The 25244-nt window shown below is 39.6% G+C and overlaps 1 protein-coding gene, 1 long non-coding RNA gene and 1 other non-coding gene across 8 annotated transcripts in view; 2 read left to right on the top strand and 1 right to left on the bottom strand.

Moving 5' to 3' along the window:
* Gm34475 overlaps positions 1-2910 on the top strand; it is a 33362-nt gene extending 30452 nt beyond the window's left edge. For 3 of the 4 annotated variants that reach the window (XR_880454.2, XR_880450.2, XR_880453.2), the window contains 2 exons: positions 2273-2405; positions 2805-2910. This is a non-coding gene — a long non-coding RNA (predicted gene, 34475). Of the gene's footprint in view, positions 1-71; positions 495-2272; positions 2406-2804 lie in introns of those variants that run through there. The other variant, XR_880451.2, reaches the window with a different exon arrangement.
* The window catches only part of Cfap299 (cilia and flagella associated protein 299), a 472916-nt gene that overhangs the window by 319255 nt on the left and 128417 nt on the right, over positions 1-25244 (bottom strand). The window lies entirely within an intron of this gene.
* Positions 7135-7243, top strand: Mir703 (microRNA 703). The gene has a single exon (NR_030484.1). It is a non-coding gene; the product is annotated as a microRNA 703 (primary transcript).

Below are 25244 nucleotides of genomic sequence, written 5' to 3'. Positions count from 1 at the left end.
CTGTAGAGCTCTCCTCCCACATCCCATTAAGCGCAGCTACCACCCCTTATCAGAGGAACCTCTCTTTACAGCAAATGGAGATCATGAAGAAAAAACACTGGACCCAATACAGAAAGCAACAGATCGTGGGGAGCTCAATCCTAACAGATAAATCTACAGGGTGGCTCCTGCATCTATGGCTATGAGAACACTGTGGGAGAAGGAGGGATGACCGCACCAGGCAGACGATCAGGAAGACTGCCATGCAACAGTATCTCCTAGAAATGGCTGTATGAACATGAACAAAAAAATAGCAATGCCATTGGATATGTTACTATGAAGTGAAAATTTTGTCTGGTCTCACCCTTAGACAAAGAACAAGAGGCAACTAATGACTGCTGGGAGAAGGAGACTCGCCCTTCCTCGGGTTAGCTTTTTATTGGTTGCCCAATAGATATGGTCAGCCCTGCAAACATCTATATACGCACAGGCAAAAATGGACTCAGCAAGTTGTACATGCATATTTTTGCACACACACCTACTTACGTATGTATGTGTTTGTGCAACAACAATAGTGAAGGAAAGAGAGGCTATCAATCTGAGAATGAGAAGAATATGGAGGAGTCTGAGGGGAGGATAGCTCAGAGGGGCTGAGGAAAAAAAATGGAAAGGAGAATTTTATAGAGTAGTAAAATTCTATTTCAATTAAAAGCACATTAAAGTTAAAACTCTATACTACACTCCAAATTCCTGACCCTGGTTAAATAAAAAAAAAAAAAAATTCTCTTCTTTCTGCCCTTCCTCTTTTTCTGAACACATGAATTCATGAAAACTGTGCGATATGCTCTTACATAATGTGCAGCAGCTGTTGCTTGGATTACTACTATAGAATATTACCAGTCTGTGTACCGGGCATTAACCCCGGGATTCTGTAGTGATAAGACAGGCACTCTCATATGATCGATCCTTCGTGAATTAACTTGTGCTCTTTATTCCTTGTGGATAGGATGCTGTGAACGTTTTGGGGGTGGGTTGGGATCTAAAGGCAGATGCTTTCTACTGGATTGGTCTGAGATGTTAGCGATGCCTGCCTGACCTGTATATGGAAGGACTTCAGGTGCTGTCCCTATGTGACTGATTGCACAGTCCTTACAATGGGGGTGTCGAGGTCATGTGTTCCAGGTCAGGAGTAGATTTAAGTGCCTACCTTCTCAAGTATGAGAATTGCTGGAGTCTCTGAATCCACTTGGCCTTACTGTCTGGTGGCACAGTCCACTGCCCCACAGTATATATTAGAAAATCTAGTAATATCAATTCACTCTACCATAGTCACCAGAGAGGAAATACTAATACAGTGAGAACAATAAATTCTAGAATGTTTGCATTTAAATAGCTGCTTATTTTTAAGTATCTCATACAGTTGTGGCAATTGTTTTTATTGTTTTTGTAGGAGGGAACAGAGCACTGATTCAATCTGCAAAACAGTTGCGATTTCTCCTCTGTTGATATGAGAGGTAGAGTAATAGGTGGACTTGCTATTCTGCTTCATTAAATTCTAGTAATAAATTACTCGAGTCCAAGTTTACGTTTTACATACGCTTCAAAATCACTTGAGTGGTCTATGCCATCAAAATGTAGGATTCTTGTCAGGAGTTAAATCCTTCTGCCATGAGCCATTGAGCTTGATGACATTAACTCAAAAAATGCTTAAAATTTAATTTTAAAAGATTTTTTCTGGGACAGTCTTTCATTATTTTGGGCTTTTACATCAGGGTCTTGAAAGGTAGCTCAGAGGTTGACAGTGGCAGCTGCTACAGAGGATGTGGGTTTGATTCTCAGCACCCACATGGTGGTCCATACCCATCCATCTCAGGGGATCTGTGAACATGAACATGGTACACATGGGGACATGCACCATGTGTTCTGTGTGCTTTCTGTCTTAGTTTTTTTAGTACTTTTTGTCTGACTGGCTTTCTTTGTTTTGATTATTGAGAGAGTCAGAGAGAGAGATAGTCGAAGACAGGGAGAGACTGAGAGAAGCAGAGAGACAGATAGACAAAGAGAGACAGAGAAGTTGTGTGGGAGTTGAGGAGGAAGATTAAAATATATTGTGTGAGAAAATAAAAAGAAATTTTAAAAAATTAAAAATGCAATGTTTGTTTTTTCTTTTATCCTCTAGTTTATTCTTCTACAAACAATCCATCCTGGCCACAGCCCCCCTCCCTTGGCTTCCTCTAGTCACACCTGTACCTCGCTTTCCTCCAAGATCCACTGCCTTTCTTTTTCCTTTCAGAAAAGAGCACCTCCCTGCCCCTCAGGAATATCAACCCAACAGGGCATGACAAGATCCAGTAAAGCTGGGCAGACACCCTCCTGTCAAGGCGGGGCAAGGCAACCCAGCAAGAGGAAAACGGTACTAAGAGCAGGTAAAACAGTCAGAGACAGCCCCACTCCCACGGTGTGGGGTCCCACAAACACTCCAAGCTAAACAACCAAAGCATGTGTGCAGAGGACCTGGTGCAGACCCACGCAGGGTCCAGTGAGGCCCTGTGAGCCTTGCGTAGTTGGTTCTGTGGGATAAGTTTTTTAGCATCCTCAACCCCTCTAGCTCCTACAATCCTTCCTCCCCCTTTTCCTCAGTGTTCCCCAAGCTCCACCTAATGTTTGGCTGTGGCATCTCCTCAGGCCAGCTGCATTTCCTCCATTTCCACTGGAGGAAACCTCTCTGTGACAACTGGGCCAGACACCAATCTGTGTGTGGCAAAATACCATTAGGAATCATGGAATCATTCCACTGACTTTTCCTTTTTTTGGTTCTACCCTAGGTCTCTGAGCCATCCAGGCAGTATCAGGCCTGGGCTTCCTCTTGTGCCTGGGGCCTCAAGTTAGACCAGTCATTGGTTGGCCACTCCCACAAGCTCTGAGCCACAACTGTCCCAGCACATCTTGCAAAGAGATAGGTCACAGGTTAAAAATATAATTTTTATATCAACGTCGCTTCCTTGAAAGGTTCCAAGTTATTTGTTGCATTAGAAAACAATAAATTTATTTAAAAAACAAATGCAATAACATTTTAATAGATGAGACTTTCACTGCCTAAATAGAAAGGTATATTACATTTTATACTCTGATTTACATTATATTAAAACACTGTGAACCTTGCAAACACTGTAAGATATATTTTTCATATTCATTACGGAAAAATACTGCTTTATTTTACTAGAATTTAAGTAATTTTTACATACGTGCATATATGTATGTGTGTCAAATAATACATGTATATACATATTCAGTATATTAATAATGAAATAGCATTTTAATCCAAAATTGCATATAAGAAAAAATAATTTGCAATTACTTATTGAGTATTAGTTCAAGAAAAAAAATAAACCATTAGTCACTGAAGGTTTATTTTTGTTAAAGACATGAAGGAAGTTGAGTAAAGGAAGCAAAATGTGATAAACGTCTTGGGTTTTTGTTTGTTGCTGCTTTTCTAAAGAAGTACTGCTGGTAGCTTTTCTTGTCATAGAACATAATTATATTTTTATATTTTTATTATGTATTTTCCTTATTTACATTTCCAATGTTATCCCAAAAGTCCCCCATACCCTCCCCCCCACTCCCCTACCCACCCACTCCCACTTTTTGGCCCTGGCATTCCCCTGTACTGGGGCATATAAAGTTTGTTAGTTCAATGGGCCTCTCTTTCCAGTGATGGCCGACTAGGCCATCTTTTGATACATATGCAGCGAGAGACACGAGCTCCCGGGTACTGGTTAGTTCATAATGTTGTTCCACCTATAGGGTTGCAGATCCCTTTAGCTCCTTGGGTACTTTCTCTAGCTCCTCCATTGGGGGCCCTGTGATCCATCTAATAGCTGACTGTGAGTATCCACTTATGTGTTTGCTAGGCCCCGGCATAGTCTCACAAGAGACAGCTATATCTGGGTCCTTTCAGCAAAATCTTGCTAGTGTGTGCAATGGTGTCAGCGTTTGGAAGCTGATTATAGGATGGATCCCCGGATATGGCAGTCTCTAGATGGTCCATCCTTTCGTCACAGCTCCAAATTTTGTCTCTGTAACTCCTTCCATGGGTGTTTTGTTCCCAATTCTAAGAAGGGGCAAAGTGTCCACACTTTGGTCTTCGTTCTTCTTGAGTTTCATGTGTTTAGCAAATTGTATCTTATATCTTGGGTATCCTAAGTTTCTGGGCTAATATTCACTTATCAATGAGTACATATTGTGTGAGTTCCTTTGTGATTGGGTAACCTCACTCAGGATGATGCCCTCCAGGTCCATCCATTTGGCTAGGAATTTCATAAATTCACTCTTTTTAATAGCTGAGTAGTACTCCATTGTGTAGATGTACCACATTTTCTGTATCCATTCCTCTGTTGAAGGGCATCTGGGTTCTTTCCAGCTTCTGGCTATTATAAATAAGGCTGCTATGAACATAGTGGAGCATGTGTCCTTCTTACCGGTTGGGACATCTTCTGGATATATGCCCAGGAGAGGTACTGCGGGATCCTCTGGTATTACTATGTCCAATTTTCTGAGGAACTGCCAGACTGATTTCCAGAGTGGTTGTACAAGCTTGCAATCCCACCAACAATGGAGGAGTGTTCCTCCTTCTCCACATTCTCGCCAGCATCTGCTGTCACCTGAATTTTTGATCTTTGCCATTCTGACTGGTGTGAGGTGGAATCTTAGGGTTGTTTTGATTTGCATTTCCCTGATGATTAAGGATGGTGAACAGTTTTTCAGGTGCTTCTCTGCCATTCGGTATTCCTCAGGTGAGAATTCTTTGTTCAGCTCTGAGCCCCATTTTTTTAATGGGGTTATTTGATTTTATGGAGTCCACCTTCTTGAGTTCTTTATATATATTAGTCCCCTATCTGATTTAGGATAGGTAAAGATCCTTTCCCAATCTGTTGGTGGTCTTTTTGTCTTGTCTTTTGCCTTGCAGAAGCTTTGCAACTTTATGAGGTCCCATTTATCGATTCTCAATCTTACAGCACAAGCCATTGCTGTTCTATTCAGGAACTTTAATAATGTTATTTAAGAGTTGTATCAGAACTGTTATAATATGTACTGTGACCTCCACCTAGCTTCCAGAAATCATGAATTCTGTACCCTAGTAATTTTTAGATTCATTTATTGGTAATAAATAAAAGGAATCTATTTTCCTCTGGGAAGAAAAGAATGTCTCTCTTTCCTATGCCTTTCAGTGAAGGCATGATCAAATGAACATGGCAACTACTGACATCTCAGAGAAACAGCCGACGGCAAGACACACGGGAGACGAGGAGTGTTACCGTGCAGGCTACACAGCTGTTTCTCTTCACTGAGACACCCAAGCGGGAGTGTGAAGGCTCTGTGGATCTGGGGGAGAACTGCAATCAACCCACAGCAGCTGTGATTGCCTGCAAAAGATTGGGTCCTTCAGCTGTGCGATGGAGAAAGGGAGAGTTTCAGGGATGTGGCCCCTACTGCAATTAATGGGGGAAGGAGAGACATTTTCTTCAATAGTATATCAACTGGAAAGGTTCCTACGCTCCTATAAACTGTGCTAATTAAGCTTAATAGGTCACAAATGAAAGGCAAAAAGATATAAACTTAGAAGGCTGGTTAGTTGGGAAGAGGTAAGGGGTTAACAAGACTAGGAAAGAGAGTGATCAAAGAACATTATGTATATATATTAAAAATTGCCATGACATTCATTTTATATATAATACATTCTAACACTGTTTTTAAAACAAAACCTTACTCTATGATGTTCTTTAAATCTGTTACTTTAATAAAAATTATTTTCAGACAATGGAACATCAAGAACGATAAGGAATGAAAAGAGCACTGGCTAAGGGGTAAGAGTGATCAGAGAACATTGTACACATTGTGAAAATGTCACAACAAACCCATCATTTTATAAAATTAATATATGGTGATAAAACATAAAAATAGAAAATTTTCTTAAAAATTAAAATTGCAGCATTGGGACGTAAACCTGGCATCTTCCTCCAAGTCATGGAGTAAGATATCAGAGAAGCAGAACTGGGCACAGTGTCAAATGCTTGTCATCACCCAGCTGGAAGCCTGTGGCAAGAACTTAGTTCAAGACTTCACCATGAGCCCATGTCTCAACAAAGCAAAAAGGAGGGAAAGAGACAGATAAAGACAGAGGTGGCAACGTGCCACAGAATCTTCAGCAAAGTCACGTAGGAGACCTTCATCCAAACACAGACAATAAGGAGTAGGTGTTCCCCCCCAAAAGGTAATAGAACATCCCATTACACCCAGCCACTAGACACAGAAACCTGTGGAAGATGTGGCCTCCCTGCAAACACACTGTGGGTTTCAGGATCTGATGGGCTAAGGGAGCAGCTGTACTCTCCATGTGAGATGCCCCCTCATGACAACCACAGACTCCTTTCCTAAGTATCAAAGTCCTAAAGTCCACAGATAACAACAGAGCAACTCAATGATTTACCACAAATATCTCAAAATAAAACTACTAATGTTTCCAAAGAGAATAATGTACTTATTGAAAACAGTGTTCGATTTTTTTGCAGATCTTTTTGCCTTAGGGTACATACTGTAGCGAGTGGTCAGAGACTGTTTTAAAGCTCTTTAGGCTGGAAAAGGTATGAGGCAGCTTTTCACTACTGGAACGAAACATTGAAGATAATTCACTGAAAAGGTGGAGGAGTTTCTTTTGGCCTCTGGTTTCAAAAGACGCTTCTTATAGTCTGATGGTTTTACTATACTGGTTCCATCCATCTAGTGACTCCAATAATATCTCCTTAGTTGTTGGGAGGATCCATTGATGCGTCTCATCATTGGAAAGTTTCACTGATGTCACTCAGAGTTGAATGGCCCCACTGATGGTTCTCATGGTTGAGGCACCACTGGCCTGTGGTAACATCATATATGATGATTGGAGTCATGTGGCAGACAAAAATAGGTTTACCTCACAATGGCCAGGATGTACAGAAGAAAGAGGAAAGGACCACAGGTCCAATAATTTCTTCAAGGGAATACTGTGTGACCTAACTTGCTCTTGCTAGGAGATTCCTCCACCACCTCCTTCAGCTGCTTAAGACTCCGTCCCTCAGAACTGTTTGTCTCAATTGGCCATTTAAGTTTAATAAAAGTAAAAGACTGGTTAATGATAACAATGCATCATAAAACCTTCAGAAGGAAAGAATGTTGTGGACCATTTTTTTTTGTGTGTGGCAGTTTTAAGTTATTAGTTTTCAAAATCAGTACTTTTTAATGGAAACAACTTGACCAAAAATCTGTCACAGAATTTGAGACCATTAAAACAAGTTTAATGAGAAAAAAAAAAAAAAGACTCCGTCCTTAGAAAACCATCATTTCCTCTCTTCATTACTGATAACTGATTGGGCTCATTCCATTTATTTGCTATGATAAACGCTGCTTCTCAGTAAATAAGCACTCTTTAGATTTGTGATTTATGAACCATGATAATGACAGTAGAGGCGTCATGAAACATATCCTTCCCCCTCCACCTCCTTGAATCTGATAATGTCCCACAGTGAAATACAGGAAAAAATACTGGTCATGATTTTTTTTTCTGCTCACACATATAACAAAGGCAACCATATTGAACTTACCATGCTATGAAAACTTCACACCACATAGAAAAGCTCAAGTGAATGAGTTGTCATATGAAGAGAGAGACAGACCGGCCACTAGTCAGAGAAGTTAGTCACCTATAATGTGAATGAAGGCTCCATCTTTGAAGTGTATCTCTAGCCACAGCTGAAGCTACCTCAGATGACACTAGGTAGCCCCTTCGGAGGTCCTGAATTATATAACAATGAGGCTTTTAAATAGGCTTTTAAGACTCAGATATGTATTGCAGAGAAATATAACAAAAACCAGATGTTTAATTATATATAATAAATTATATTTTCAGTTATAAACTTATTTTTTCTTATGGCTGACCAAATAAATTCTCTTCACATGTAATGAGGAGAAAATGGAAGGTTACATTTTATTTCAATCAACTTCTAATTTTAGACATGGCCCTATCCATCATAGCTAGCTATACATATATATACTTTATAACTACTGGGTTCAATAGTAAATTTGTTCAAGTTTTGTTTAACTCTCTGGAAAGTTGCCTTCATATTAACAAAGTATTTCCTGGTTTCATTAATGTCTCTTGTTTCTACAGCTTTTAAAATATTCTGTGCCATTCAAATACTTAGGTGATGTCTCAGAAGAAATCTAGATAATAAAATGAACCACTGATTTCCAATAAAGGACATTACAGCTCTGCTATTCCAGTTGAGAATTTCATCTGGCTTGGTCAGAGTAAGATACACAGTCACATCTGTACCATGAAAATATTTAAAGATCAGGACCACAGAAGGAATATTTTTCTTTTTTTTTCCATGTTTGCTTTATAGAAAATAATATGAATAGTGAAAATTTTTATTATTTATTTATTTATTCATTTATTTATTTATTTATTTATTTACATCTCAAATGTTGTACCCCCCTCCCTGTCCCCCCTCACAGAGTTCTTTCCCCCATCCTCCTCCCTTTCATCTCTGAGTGGGTGATCTACTCCAGGCATCCCCCTTCCCTGGGGCATCAAGTATCTACAGGAAATTTCCATTCTAGGGCTCTCTTCTCTTTGGTAAAATTAGGGTCTATTAAATTTCTGAATATGCATGTAAACTCAGTTAAGTAGAGCTGTATTTCTGACTTAAAACAGTGATGCATAGTACTATTTACTAAATGACACTCCATACAGAATTACTTCTTATGCTGGATAAGGAAAGAAACCTAGTTTCTATTCTTTGCCTATTTGTATCTAGATACTTCCTTGAATGATAAAGATTATTTTTATCTTAATCAAATAAATAATTTGAAAATATTAATGGTCACCTATATTACCCATATGCAAACTACAAGCATAAGACATAAGAAGAAATCTTAGCTTTATCATTGGAGGTGCCATACATATAAAATGCACTCCATGGGGGAAAAAAAACCTAGTTAATTCTGCAGTGCAATGTTGTTTCTATATTTGGTAATTTTGTGGCTAATTATCTATACTTAGAACATATATGAGTTAGGAATATCAATGTATATGTCATTGTAATTAATATATTTTAGTTATATATTCTCTATCTTCCCAACATATCTTTTATTTCTCAATTACAGAGCAGAAATGTGTGAACCTTTAAAATAAATAATTGGATTAGGAAATCATTTTCATAGCATGATTTTAATGTTATTTTTCTGGACATTTTTAGCATGCTGTCAGTTAAAAACTTTACTATAAAATTTTTATTATAATCTATATAATCCAATGTCCAAGAAATGCCTTTGTGTGGGCCTTAATATCACATATTTTATTGTTTAGTAAAATGAACAGGTAACAGTAAAAAAAAAAAAAACTGCGCTTGCTGTCAGGGATTTGAAACTCTATGGGGTACATGATCAAAAAAGTATTACTGTTGTTCGTACACTTCAGCTGGAGTTCTGCGGTTAAAAGGGTTTTGCTTTCCACTGAGAGCCCACACCTGATCAAATATTAGCAGGAATCTTTCAAACAGTGAACAGAGCAACCAGCAGCAGGGCTCATGCCCCTTCGCCAGCAATAACAATACAGTTTTTAAGGTTTTGTTACCTAATTAGCTTTCTATTAAAGCTGATACTTCTAGAAAGAGGAAAGGCATTGCACATGAGAGTGTTTACTGTTTGTTCACAGCAGAGTTTGCAGTGAATGAAAAGGCGAGATTTGTTCTTCATATCTCATATTTGGACACTTACGTGTTGGTAAGCACTCACGAGTTTAGCCGCATCTTTAAAAAAATTGGTATTTCTTATACACTTAATGTCTCCCTGAATAATATGGGAAGTTATGAAAAATGTGAATATTAAGGTAAGAAGAGCGGAGATGGAAAAGAAGCAGAACCAGGCTCAAGCTGTGACATCATTTCAGAAGCCAGGGCGGGAGCAGATTACTCCTAAGTCTAGCCAAGGCATACAGATATCTGAGCACAGAGATCTGACCAACGTCTCCACATGTGTAAGTTACTCCTATCCAATCAGCCAAGCATTCGTAAACAATGGTATACTAAATATAGGAAAGAGGAATTAAAGGGTTAAATATGGTGATTTGGGTTCAGCAAATTCAACCAAACCACAGAGAGGATTCTGAACATAACTCCAGTCAGCATATATTATAAATGAGTGAATGCATGATAGGTCTAACCTTATTGTGGTGTTTTATTGATCATCTCATATGCAGACATTCTTAATACAGATTAAGAGCTCACCAAGTGATTTTTGAATAGATCAAAGGATAGCAATGGGCTGACTGGAGCAGTATGGTGAAGAATAAGGCCAGATATTTATTTCTGTGATTGTATATGATAATTATGATCATACCTCACACAGAAGTTGTATATAATATGATAGCTCATCAATTATCTAGATATCCAATAAACTACTTGAATTGAGACTGTGAGAAGCCCACTAAAAATCTAAAACTAATATAATTTCACATTCATGCTCCAGAAGTCCATAGTATGTACCAGCATGTTCAAGGCGCTGAAAAACTTTGTCTTGATTTTATTTAAGCTGTGATTTAGAATTTCGATTATAGACCACTTTTTATATTTTCAAAAAGTGCCCATTAACATATGTGATCCTAGACTACTCTGAAAGACACCATCATAAAGATTATAACAGCTTCATCAATCAGGTCTTCTCTTTGCTCTTCACCGAGTCCTGGGGAAGCAGTCTCTCTATATGTAAACATAGGTGTGGAAATCACTTTTTTCCCCCTCACCATTGCTACTATTGTAAGTGTAGAGCCCGCCCAGGCATCATTTCAGTTAGACTCCAGCAGCCTTTTAGCTTGTGTCTCCTGTTCTTCTCCTTAAGTGATTCTCCTCAGTAAAGCCAGAGCCTAATGCGTCTGTGTGTATGTGCACATGAACCTCTGTGACTTTGAATATGTGTGTGATGGTGGTGTGTTATTTAATTGTCTTTAAAATGTTAACTTATAATAAAATATAAAACCCTAAACTTGTACTACCCAACTATGACTAAGAACAGTTCTAAAATCTTTAGTAATTTCCTACCACAAGTCTCCCTATAAACTGTTTTCTTGGGAGAAATAATGTTCAGAATTCTTTCCCACTCCTCCTCTTTATCCTCTTCTTTCCTCTGCCTCCTCCCCTTCTTCCTCCCATTTATCCCATTTATCTGTAATCGCATGTCATGTCCTTAGAGAACCCTTGGTGATCACCATTCCATGTCACGTTGAGTAGTACACCAATGTGGAATTTCAGAGGAAAGAGTGGACAGAGTGCCACAGGCTGGGGCTACAAGTTTGCCATAGAAGATAGTAATACCGTTGGCAAGTCAATCAGGCAAAGTAGTAGACTCCTGCCTGAGGCTCACAGACTCACAGAGGAGAGAGGGGACATGGAAGACCCCCCCCCCATAGGCTCACTGTAATGAGAGAAGCAGAGTGGTCCACAGAACCTGACCTTCCCGTCTGGCAAGTTCTATAATCACCCCTGAAGACAGCCATTGCAGAGGCTTGTTTGTGCTTTAGTCACTTTCTGACTCTGCCTATGAATAAACCATCTGTCCTTGATTTCCATCTGTCCTTGATTTTCTTCCTATCTGCCCTTGGCTGTAGGTCAGCCTGGGTAGAGCAACATGATAACAGGCAAATAACTTGGACTTCCCATCTCATGACAGCGGTGTTCCCATAAACTCTAGCAGTCTTTTTATTGTTTTCCTATGTACTAATTTTTGTGTTTTTATTGTTAGCCTAAGTTAAATCCTAAGATTTTACCTTGCTTTATTGCACACACATTGAATAGCAGGGTATTTCAATATGTGTTAGGAAACTTAATGAATTTTATATGAAGAATTTACTGTGTCAGTTACTGCAATAGGCATTAAAGATAGAAATGAGGGTCCTGTCTTAGTAGAGTCATAGGCACACTGGGGAACAAGAGACACTAGGAAGATTCTTTTTTTTTTTTCAATTTTTTATTAGATATTTTCTTCATTTACATTTCAAATGCTATCTTGAACGTCCCCTATACCCTCTCCCCGCCCTGCTCCCCTATCCACCCACTCCCACTTCTTGGCCCTGGTGTCCCCCTGTACTGGGGCATATAAAGTTTGCAAAACCAAGGGGCCTCTCTTCCCAGTTTAGAGACACGAGCTCTGGGGGGGGGGGGGGGTTACTGGTTAGTTCATATTGCTATTCCACCTATAGGGTTGCAGACCCCTTCAGCTCCTTGGGTACTTTCTCTAGCTCCTCCATTGGGTGCTCTGTGTTCTATCCAATAGGTGACTGTGAACATCCACTTCTGTATTCGCCAGGCTCTGGCATAGCCTCACAAGAGACAGCTATATCAGGGTCCTTTCAGCAAAATCTTGCTGGCATATGCAATAGTGTCTGCATTTGGTGGCTGATTATGGAATGGATCCCTGGGTGGGGCAGAAGGATTCTTAAAGAAACGTTTCCAAAATGGCTGTGAGGTAGTTTCAATTCCAAGTACGCCTACAGAAAATGGTGCCTAACTCTACACCAAAGTAATTCACGGTTCTTTAGCTAACATGAAATGCTAACACATTTACAGCTTTGATTGAAGTAACCCATCTGTTTCTTTGAAGAAATGTTTCATCCTTATATTGGCCAGAATTACCAACCACAATGAAGCAATGTGGAAGCAAAGAATTCAAATAAAAGCAACCATGTTTATACAAATTACATATAAACAGAGAAACTGCATTGTTGTAATGCTAAAAGAGAGAGAGGGAGACAGGGGAAGTATGTGTATAACATCTCCCACAATTTGGCTGTGTATTATCATGTGAAATATTTATTTTCTGTTAATATTATATCTAAATTGTATGAAATCATATGTCCAACATATTTCTTGGAAAAGGCAGGATATATTACAAAATGTCTTTGTGGAAACAAATTTCTCTTTGGTAGCGAGGTTTTAATTTGACTACGAGAGAGATCAGAGCAAGAATGAATCCCTGGCTTCCTGACCCTTCTGTGTGGTTGGAAGCTCTGATGATTATCAAAGGGGCAGATGACGCTCAGCACAAGCTGAAAAGCCTTGTTCCATCATTCCAGCTACTCATTCCAAAGGTTTACTGTAAGCCATGGGGAAACTTACTTGGTGCCATTTGCGGTGAAGGACATGGCTTCATTGCCCCCATACTTTAATAAACCTACTGTGTGACATCTACTTCAAAACATGAAAATATAGCTGGCATACAGAGTGGCTGCTTTGTCCCTCCTGTGTGAGTAAGAAGACTCTAAGTTGCTTGCTGAGCATGTGCCACGTAAGCTGCTGTGTAACTACTGTCTTCCCACTCTTGCACATAGGCTTTATCTGAGTTTCTAGCTAAATTGATCCTTAGAGTCTTTTATCACTGAGACACTATGCTGTGAGTATAGTCTTAGGAATCAACATTTGCATTTGAAGTTACAAATTGCCTGCAATGCTCACCATTGTTTTATGTTATGGGGGGGGGGGGCACTATTAGAAACAACTGTGTAATATATTATTTATAAACTATCCCTAATAGTGTATGTGTGTGTGTGTGTGTGTTGAGGCTTGTATGCAAGCCTTGGCACACTGTGTGGGGGGCAGAGGATAACTCCTTGGAGGCTGAACTCTTCCACCTTTAGGAGAGGGCCAAGGATCAAATTCAGAAGGTTAACGTTGCATGGCAAGCAATTCACCAACTGAGCAATCTCACCAGCCCCCATCTTTAAGTCATCCGTCTTATTTTGTTGGAAAGCAGCTACTTCTGCCTAAAAGTATGCATACTTAAGATAATTTTAAAATGTCTTCAACTAGCTGGAGTTGTGTCCTGGTTTTATTGCTTTGTTCTATTTTTTGTTTTGTTTTGTTTTGTTTTGTTTTTTCAAATTCGGGAAAACTTCAAATCTTTAAATTCAACTTCCTAACTTAATGCTTGTAGTTGCAAACAACAGAATGCAGGCTGTGTAGGAAAAGCGTAAGTAGAATTTGCGGGAGCATCTTAAAAAGCTCCCAGAAGTGGCAAAAAAGCCAGAAGCCCAGTCATGGTCAAACTTTGGGAAACGGTCGTTCACTCTGGACGAGCAGCACAAGAGGAAACCTGCTCTCCTTCAGCTTACCCAGGACACCCGGGGGCTCGTGGACTCAGCAGCTTGTACCAAACAACTGAAACTAGACTTTGAGATTATCATCTGCAGTCCTGTAGCCCCAGCTTTAGGAGACAGGGGCAGATAGATTCATGGGGGTCCAGTGGCCCAAAGGGAGGGACCTTGAGGGAGTGAGGCAGAGATCAGCAGGATGTGACACCTAGTGTCCTCCTTTGAACTCTGTATGTACATGCACAGCCTGTGTAGCACACATTCACAAGTCTACACAATGGGGGAGGGGGAAATGAAGACAGAAGAGAAGGGAGGAGAGGAGGAAAGGGGAGGAGAAGAAAATATTCAATCCCTATGCATTAGAAAAAAATTACACTTACTGTTTGAGTGTTTTGTGGTTTTGTTTGAATAATGTTATTAAACAAGAATTAAGCATATTGGTATCCTTTGATTTTTCATAGAATATGTCTACATTAAATCATAGTACTATAGTCTAATGATAGTAGTACTTCCTTCTTAATAGCATTGAATCACTATCATAGTCATATACATTATATATGCATAATTACATATCCATATAATATATATTGTTTATATACAACATCAGGATGCCTTTCACAGTATCACTTTAAGAGAACCTTTAATGGGTGCGGGTTCTACATTTCACTATAGAGTTTCTTGGCCATTTTGTCTTGTAAAGAACTCTGTGGTGAACACCCTTGAAGCACCCATACAGAAGACTGAAGACAGGTTTGCACTAAAAAGCTTCTTATATGTATTGCTAAATTGTAGGTTTTGAGTTCTGGTACTTTCCAGTGTTCCAAGTCTTTGGGCAATGGTTGTGTCTTGGTGTTTAGTGCACAGAATCTTCCAATTCTCTATGAAATTTTCCCTGAGGCAGAAAACTAAGTGGCTTTACTTCACCAACCTTAGAATTCTTCTATAATTAAACTCTGAAAGGTGCCCACCCTGAAAAAAAAGAAAGGGCTTTAATGGCAAACCCTTCTTTTCTAGCTTGAATAAATAAGATTAAGAGAAGAAACTTAGACATTCCAGTCAAAGAATTTATAAATAGAATCTCGGAATTCTACACCTGTGTATACTAATAAACATTAACAACATTCATTCAACGTCTTAAAAAGTAAAAGGTAGACAGATTTGGGGACTCAGGCTTCAACATGGTAGTTTTATCTTTTGTGTTTGGCTGGGCACCCACTGACAGCTTCAATTATCCAGCTGCTATTATGCAAATGTAGTTGAAGCCAGAAGTCCTGCACCTGGGCTTGCCTCTAGATTTAATATTTCTAATGAGCTCTTAAATCCTGTTCTACAGACATGCAAGATTGTTCCGCTCAGATTACAGCAGCACGGGAGAAAGGCTTTTCAGAGGTAGACAATTGATTTCAAGAAATTCAATAGAACCTAATGTATATATGGTTCAGACCTGTCAGGTGGGAAAAGACACAACAAAAATACAATAAATTAAGACACTTATAGTATTGAGATGATTGGCCTCATGACATTAAAGTAATGTGATCCAGAATGCAAGGCAAAGGGCTCAGGCTTCCACCCAGCTCTCTCCCTGTGGGAGGTCCTCTGCACTTTTGGCAGCTGCCCTCTGAGCAACGATATCAGATCTACTGTGGTTGCCTTTGGTACTTTGAAGTTTTCCTACATTTTTTTGTAAATAACATGCAGAAGTCAAACTTGATTTTCCTACCATTTTACTCTGCCATTCTAATTATGCACAGATCTGTGATTAGCAGCCAATGGTGTTAATCACAGCAGTTAATGACAACTGTCTCTTACCAGAAGCTAGATGTGGGTACCAGGAATTTATGGATTTATGTGAATTATTATCTGTACTAGATCATCTAGTTCATACATAATAATAAGGATGATGGTCTTAATTGTTAAAATGAAGATAAGACAAAACAAATAGCAAACAGCCTGAGACTTTTCCTAGGTCAGTTTTGGGACCACCTGATTAGAGGACAGGGGCCAGTCCTTACTGCTTGGACACTTAAGAGGTATGACAAAATAAACAAGATTCATACACACATACACACACGGAGATTCTCATAGAGAGGGAATGAGAGGGGATTTATTAGAATGGCTTACAGGCTATGATCTAGCTAGTCCAACAATGTCTGTTTACCATGGTAAGATCCAAAAACCCATTAGTTGTTTAATCCATGAGGCAGATGTTTCAGCTGGTCTTCACGGTATGGCAGAATCCTGAAGAACTTGGCTCTATCACCAGTGAATGGAGTGAGTAGAGCAAGAGAAAGAACAAGTGGGCAACTCGAGCAACCTTCCTTCTTCCATGGCTTTTCTATAGGCTGCCAGCAGAAAGTGTGGCCCAGTTTAGAGATGAATTACTCCATCTCAAAAGCTCTGGATTCCAAATGGATTTTCCCACTTCACGTGGCTTAGTTAAGAAAACAGACTCCCTCACAAGTGTACCCGGGCTCTTGGGTTTTAGTTAATTCCAGATTGTAGTCGAGATGTTGATGACCAATAATAGCCATCACCAATCACAAACAATCAAATAGCCCCTAAATTAAAAAAAAAATGTTTTGTTGAGGATATGGAAAATTTGAAACACCTGTGCATTGTTGGCTGGAATTAAAGGTGATCCCATAAGTGGGGAGACAGTACAGAAGTTCTCCACGCAATTAAAAGATCTACCATATAAGCTACTGATTCCATGGTTCGTGTAACCAGTCTCCCAAAAAAAAATATGGAAAATAGGGCTGGGGAAGATGTCTGCACCACCATGTGCATAACAGCATATTTACAGAGACCAGGAAGCAAAAACAATCTGACTACACATTTTGAATAGAAAATCATTAGAACATTTTAATTTTGCATAATAGAAATTCTCTACTCATTGACATGAACAGCTTTCCCTTTAGCCTACGTGCCAGGCTCATGGCAAACACCATCCCTTAATTTGGCTCTAGACTGATACACTTATTTCTTTTTGTTGCTGGCTACTTACTTAGTACAGTATCCAAAGTCAGTTATTTATGTTGCAGAAATTTTTTCTTTTAAACACAGAATAATCTTCCATTATATTCCATACACTACACATATCTATCCTTTGCCCACCCATTCATCAGTGGACTCTCAGAGTGTTTCTGCTTCCTAGCCTCTGTAAATATGCTGTCAATAATATTGTGCTCTGTATTTGAAATCTATTAAGCAAGGAGAGTTCATATGGGTGGCTTTTACTACATTAAAAAAAAAATCCAAACCATTCTCTTATGTTTATCAAAGCCAAATATTGTGGCATAATATTAAAACATAAAATTATCGTTGTACTTTTTTAAAGTAAAATCTATAAATATAATAGTCATGTGCTCTAGTTCTGTTACTATGACAAACACCAAGACCAAAAACAACTTAGGGAGAAACTTTTCTTTTCTTTTCTTTTCTTTTCTTTATTGGTTTGTGCTTCTAGGTCATAATCCATCACTGAGGGAAGTCAGGGTAGAAATAAAAACAGAAACTTAAAGCAGAAATGATGGAGGCATGCCATCTGCCTGCTCACTCACGGGCTCCTACTTAACTAGCTTTCTTATACAGCCCAAGACGACTTGCCCAAGGATGATGCTGCCCACAGTGGGCTTGGCCCTCCTGCATCACTGACAATCAAGACCAGCCCCTACAGACTGCCCACAGGCTAATCTCAGCTGGACAGTCCTTCAGTGGAGGACTGACACCTTTTCTCTGGAGACTGTGAAGTGAGTGAAGATGTCGATTAAAGTCAACTAGGACTTAGAACACTCTTTGTCCACTTGACACTCAAATACGTCACTTTTATATCAAAACCTATCATTTTCCCTCTAATATCACAGTATAAAACAGTATAACAACAACAACAACAACAACAAAGCAGCATTTAAAAATTACAAATATTTAAAAGTTCAATGTCTTTTTATAAATCCATAGTCACCTACCTGTGGTATACCATAAAATAAAAACCAAGTTGCAAACGTTCTTATTACAAAATAAATAAATAAATAAATAAAGATTGAGGCACACAAGAACAATCATCTCAAAGCAAAACCCTGCAATGTAACTAAGTCCTGGATGTAGTTGTCTGACATGGGTCTCCCTCACTGTGTCGTCTTTGGCCTCTGAAAAGGCTGGGGTAGTCCCTCTTCTCCAGCTCTGCCACATACAGCATACAGAGCTCATCACATGGCTTAGGGCTGACTCCATTTCATAACCATCACTGTCTTTGGTGAAGTCCTATGACTCTGAAATCTCCAATATCCTGGGGTCTGCACTGCAACTGAGGTTGTATATTTACCAGTGTCCTTTCCTGGCAACTCTTTAGAAATGCTGATTCTCCCCCCCTTCCCCCCCAACACACACACACACATACACAAACACACAGTGCCAGGTATCAGGCACTTTTCACACTCCATTCATTTTGGCTCTATCATGCCTTTAAAAACGATACCACACAAGGACTCTTACACATTGTCAAGATGGGCGGCCAGCTGAGTTGCAGCCCTGGACAATTTGGACCACATATTCTCTACACTGACCTTACGTAAATGCTTTGTTCCACTTTCAAAGATCGCATCTCAGTGATACTCATGCCACATTAATCCCAGCTGATCCTCCAACCCCAAGTGAGCAGCACACAGAAATTCTAAATAAGAACATCACACAAATGGCTCCTAGCCCACTTCCTTGATCCCCTCTGAAACTTCATAAGCCAAGCCTACACAATTCACATTTCTCACAGGACAGGCGTCTCCCACAGTCTCACGGAATACCCCATTAAGCTCTAAGCACTCAATAGTTTTTTCAGACTGAATTTCAAAACATGTCCATGTTTCTCAGACAAGACAGCCCACACACCAAAGCCTCAAGGTCTGCCCTATAGCAGTAACATCCTACCTCTCAGTAGTAATTTCTACTCTAGTTTCCTTTTTGTTCTTGTGATAAAGTGCTCTGACTCAACGTAGCCTGTGGTAGGAAAGGGTTTACAGTCCCATAGCACTGTCCATCACCAGGGGAAGTCAGTGCATGGATGAAAGCAAAGCCAGTGAGGGACTTCTATCTGCTGGCTCACTCACAGACTCATCATACTTCTTTCTCTCACAACGAGGACCACCTGCCCAGGATTGTCGCTGTCCACAGTGGGGTCTCCTGCATCATTTAATAGTCAATGCAATCCCCACAGATGTACCCACAGGACAATCTGACCTGGGCAATGCCTCAAATGGATTCTTTTGACCTATGACCACAGGCTTCATTATTTGACAACTGAAGCTAGCTAGAGCTCTCAACACTCAATGGCCTGAAGTTCCAGAGTCCTTCCGCAATCCTCCCCAAAACAACATAGTCAGATCTATCACACTAATACCTCACGATGCTGGGACCAATTTCTGTACTAGTTAGGATTTCTATTGTTATTACAAAACACCAAGAATGAATAGCAAGTTGGGGAGTTGGGGAGAAGAGGAAAGGGTTTCTTTGACTTAAACTTCCATATCATCCTTCATCACCAAAGGAAGTCAGGACAGGAACTAAAGCAAAGCAGGAACCTGAAGCCAGAAGCTGATGTAGAGGCTACAAAGACTGCTGCTTACTAGCTTGCTCCTGAAGGATTGGTAAACCTGCTTTCCTACAGAACCTAGGATAATCAGCTCGGATATGGCCCCTCCCACAATAACTGAGTCCTCTCCCATCAATCACTAATTAAGAAAATGCCCTACAGGCTTGCTTACAGGCTAATCTGTATGCATGAGAATGAAGGCATTTTTTTTTCAATTGACGGTACCTCATCTCTGATGACTATATTTTGTCATGTTGACACAACACAAACTGGCATAACATAGTGTTACTACATTGATCACACTCGGTACCTAGTAGCACCATCATATATACCTGGCCAGAAGAGTCAATATATTGATGCCCAAAAGATATAAAGTGAGTTCAAGATGGCTCACATATAAAACTATTTTAGCACCACTTAGTTCTGATTGGTCGTAATACTCACTTCAATGCAATAACTTATGTCAGGTTTAGTGGCAACAAGTCGTCTGTAGTGACAGCACTCTGAGGTAGAGTGCACTGAACTGCAAAATACAAGGCCAGCCTGTCTACATAACAAGACCCTATCTCAGTACATGTCTACTGAAAGGGATACAGAGGCGGGGTGTGGGAGAGTTGAGGAGGGGAGAGGGAGAGAGAAAAGGGGGAGGGAGAGAGAGAGAGAGAACAAAGAATAAATAACTAAAAACCTTCAAAAGTTTTTGTTAACTTTCCTATGCTACTTCCAAGTATCTATTATAGACTCTAGCAAATTTTTAAATAGTATTTGCCTAGAATACTGACAGAGTAGGCAAGGAAGATGTGGAAAGATTATTTCACAGCCTTCTTTGTCTTGTCCAACACTAACGAACAATGCTTTCAACACGATATAAATTACAAAAAAAAAAAAAAATCTATGCCCCAAACTAAAAATGATGTCCCAGGTATTATTGTAATTTATATGGGTGCCAAGTTCTTATGCAGTATACATTTATGCATCCAATACTTTGAGGCAGTGCTACAATAGTGTGTCATGAGTCACTGGGTTCAATCAAAAACTCTGTTTCCTAGCATTGTATGTTTTTAATGCTGGTCATCTCCAGGATCAATCTGCTATCACACAAGTAGTTGATAGAATTTTTCATCTGCACAATATGTTATATTGCACATATGTTAAGTTCTATATCATTGTCTAGGCATACTACATGTTGCAACCATATTTTTAACTCCAATTAATACACATATGCTGCAGTGTTAATGTCACTGTGCCAACATTTGTTCAATAAATATCAACGGAGTGCTTTCTCTGCCGTGGAGTTACACAGATAAAGACGAACTTGTTTGATTTCTGGAGAAAATCCATAGCCTGAGAAAGTTTCCTTTTTCTTAACTCTTCTATTCTCAAAACTCATGGTCAAATGTTCCAGCCCAAACGTTTTCTCTCTTAATTCACTTTGAACACACATGTGCTGGGTGCTTTTGGGGTCTGTGCGGCTGAATGTAAATTTTCCTCTTGCCTGTCATACTTTCCATAGCCTCCCTTGTTTTCACTGGGCAGATTCCTATTCACCTCAAACCCTCCTTTTAAAGGTAATCCAGGCCATTGCTGATCCTCCCCTTAGAGGACCACATAGACCCATTTACCAGCCAGTGGAGCCCGAGGGCTAAGCACGCCAGCAAGCTCCTCCCCCTGCTCACTCTGCCCGCTCACATTTGTCCAGACATCTTATTGCCTTTAAATTTATGTCCCATATGATTCTGCAAGTCTCAATTGAGCACTTTTTTCAGATATTAATTTGTTCTATGCAATGAAAAAATAATTTCATGAAAAATAAATTGATCTGCTCTGGCTGGCTTCACTATTTTTTCCAGATCCTTGTCTCGACTGAAACCTTGTCCTCTCATAAAGAACTAGCAAATGGGGCTCAGTCGTTTTCTTATATTCCATTTTTGGGAGCCAGGTGAGAGGCCACCATTGTTATAAATCCGCAGTGATGTCAGAAGTTGGTTAATATAGAATTCTCCATGGACAATTAATTTCCAATGTTTATCAATTATCAAAGCCATTTTTCCACCCTTCTTGCTGCCTACCAATCTCTCAGTCATCTTCCCACATTTGATGAAGAATCTTGTTCTCAGCACCGGTTCCTTTACAACTACTCAGATCAGCTGGGAATGTTTAAGGCTCATACAGACCTCACGGTTTTCTCAGCATTCCTGTGTCATCTTCAGTAAGCTTTTGTCCTCTACATCAATGGCCAGTGTCATATCCACATTTGTCATTATTTAATATTTTTCCACTCCTAGTTTGTTAAACTCAAACAACTACAGCTGTTCATTACCTCAGTCTTGGTGAGAGAGGAAGCAGAGCTATGATAATAATATAATATAGTATAATATAATATAATATAATGTAATGTAATATAATATAATTAATATAATATGTGCAGGAGAGAAAGACTGTCATAAAAGCCTATTCAGGAAAGATACAAGCTGAAAAAAAGCAACCAAACAATTTAAATACATTTGATAACTTTAAAATAAAATTTGAAATGTATAGAAACTTAAAATTAGTAAGGAAAACAATTAAACAAAGTGTCTTGGGACATAGATCAGGCAACAAATGGTGCTGGTTCAACTGGTGGTTAGCATGTAGAAGAATGCAAATCAATCCATTCCTATCTCCTTGTACACAGCTCAAGTCCAAGAGAATCAAGAACCTCCACATAAAACTAGAGACACTGAAATTAATAGAAAGGAAAGTGGGGAAGAACCTCGAGCACATGGGCACAGCGGAAAATTTCCTGAACAGAACACCAATAGCTTATGCTCTAAGATCAAGAACAGACAAATGGGACTTCATAAAATTGCAAAGCTTCTGTAAGGCAAAGGACACTGTCAAGAGGACAAAAGACCAACCAATATATTGGAAAAAGATCTTTATCATCCCTACATCTGATAAAGGGCTAATATTTAATATATTCTAAGAGCTCCAGAGAAGCAAATAACCCTATTAAAAATGGGGTACGGAACTAAACAAAGAATTCTCAACTGAGGAATATCAAATGACTGAGAAGTACCTAAAGAAATGTTCGACATCCTTAATCATCAGGAAAATGCAATTCAAAACAACCCTGAGATTCCACCTCACACCAGTCAGAATGGCTAAGGTGACAGCAGATGCTGGCGAGGATGTGGAGAAAGAAGAACACTCTTCCATTGCTAGTGGGGTTGCAGGCTGATACAACCATTCTGGAAATCAGTTTGTCGGTTCCTCAGAAAATTGGACATAGTACTACAACCTGAGGACCCAGCAATGCCACTCCTGGGCAGATACCCAGAAGATGCTCCAACATGCAATAAGGACACATGCTCCACTATGTTCATAGCAGCCTTATTTATAATAGCCAGAAGCTGGAAAAAACCCACATGTCCTTCAACAGAAGAATAGATACAGAAAATGTGGTGCATTTACACAATGGAGTACAGCTTAGCTATTAAAAATGATGAATTCATGAAATTCTTAGGCAAATGGATGGAACTTGAAAATATCATCATGAATGAGGTAACCCATTCACAAAGGAAAATACATAGTATGCAGTCACTGATAAGCCCAGAAGTTCGGAATACTTCAGATACAACCCACAGACCATATGAAGCTCAAGCATAAGGAAGACCACAGTGTGGATACTTCAGTCCTTCGTAGAAGGGGAATCAAAATACCCATGGGAGGAGATAGAGAATCAAAGTTTGGAGCAGAGAGTGAAGGAAAGGCCATCCAGTAACTGTCCCACCTGGGCATCCATCCCATATACAGACACCAAACCCAGACACTATTGTGGATGGCATCAAGTGCTTGCCGACAGGAGCCTGAAATAGCTGTCTCCTGAGAGGTTCTGCCAGTGCCTGACAAATACAGAAGTAGATGCTCACAGCCATCCATTGGACTGAACACAGGGTCCCTAATGGAGGAGCTAGACAAAGGACCCAAGGAGCTTAAGGGGTTTGCAGCCCCATAGGAGGAACAACAATATCAATCAACCAGTAACTCCAGAGCTACCAGGGACAAAACCAACAACCAAAAAGTACACATGGAGGGTCTCAAGGCTCCAGCCACATATGTAGCAGAGGATGGCCTTGTGGGACATCAATGAGAGGAGAGGCCCTTGGTCTTTCGAAGTCTCTATGCCGCAGTATAGGGGAATGCCAGGATCAGGAAGCAGGAGTGGGTAGGTTAGTGAGCAGGAGGAGGGGGAAGAAATAGGGGGTTTTTGGATGGGAAATTAGGAAAGGGGATAAAATTTGAAATGTAAATAAAGAAAATACCTAATAATAAGAAAAGGATCCAGGCAGCATTGGTGCACACCTTTAGTCCCAGCACTTGGGAGGCAGAGGCAAGCAGATTTCTGAGTTCAAGGCCAACCTGGTCTACAGAGTGAGTTACAGGACAGCCAGGGCTACACAGAGAAGCAGTGTCTCAAAAACAAACAAGCAGAGCAAATAAACAAACAAACAAAACATTTTTAAAAAGAAAAGAAAAAAGGAAACTATCTTTGATATTACATAAATAAATAAATAAATAAATCTTTTCCAAAAATAATACTAAAATTAGTCATATTTATTTCTCCATAAAATAAACAAGGTAAATTTCAGTATGCAGTTTTATGTTTGAATATTACATTTAACTAAATTAATTTACCTTGGGAAGTATTTGCTCTTCTCTACTACAATAGCCACAACCCTGAGTGAATTGAAGTAGTATACTTTTAATGTTTTCTACACCTTGCATTAAAAAGTTGTCATATCAAATTAAATTTAGAAATGAGGCAGCTTGATTTCTTTAAAAAATATTTGTAATATTAAAATGACCTTTTGCTCATTCCAGCAGTTTCATGACATCATTTCTAAACTTGGATGTGACCATGCTTTTGTCTCTGTCCCATTCTCTTTTCCAAAAGGAGACGAAGTGGTGTACTTTCTTAGTAACCATGTACTCTAAGTGGTGAAACCAATAGAAAGGTTTGAGAAAGGTGGGATAAACGTGCTTAGGAACAGTGGCAAGCTGTAAGGTCAAGTCTTTGATGTGGAGACTGTAGCATCAAATGACAGCGGACTTCACCTGTTGTGCAGCCGGATTGGCCCATCTCTACCCCAGTCTCTCTTCTGTTGAGCTGAAGCACGGGAGTCTCATGATGGGGAGGTACTCTTATTGCATTTCTGTTCTCATCAGGCGATTCCAGGCATTTTCAATTTTATTATAATTATTGGCTACCACTGGGTTAAATAAGCAAAGTGCCCCCAGTGTTATTAAATTCCTGAAAAGATTAACTGCATGATCAAAGGGCAAAGCTCATCTTTTACGATTTGGAAGGTCCACAGGCTCCTCCATGCCCTCCCACTCGGCGAGGCTCTGCTGCTTGTTACTGTCTTGTTTTTTTCTGACACTTGACTGAATTCACAAGTCAGCTTTCTGACAGTGAAAAAGATTAGGTTTGCAACATAGCATGGAAAGAATATTCCTGAGAGACTCCAT

The sequence above is a fragment of the Mus musculus genome, chromosome 5 (genome assembly GCF_000001635.26).
Source record: "Mus musculus strain C57BL/6J chromosome 5, GRCm38.p6 C57BL/6J".
In the NCBI taxonomy this organism is placed as follows: Eukaryota; Metazoa; Chordata; class Mammalia; order Rodentia; family Muridae; genus Mus; species Mus musculus.
The sequence above is the reverse complement of the archived record's forward strand: the minus strand, read 5'-3'. Positions and strand labels throughout refer to the sequence as shown.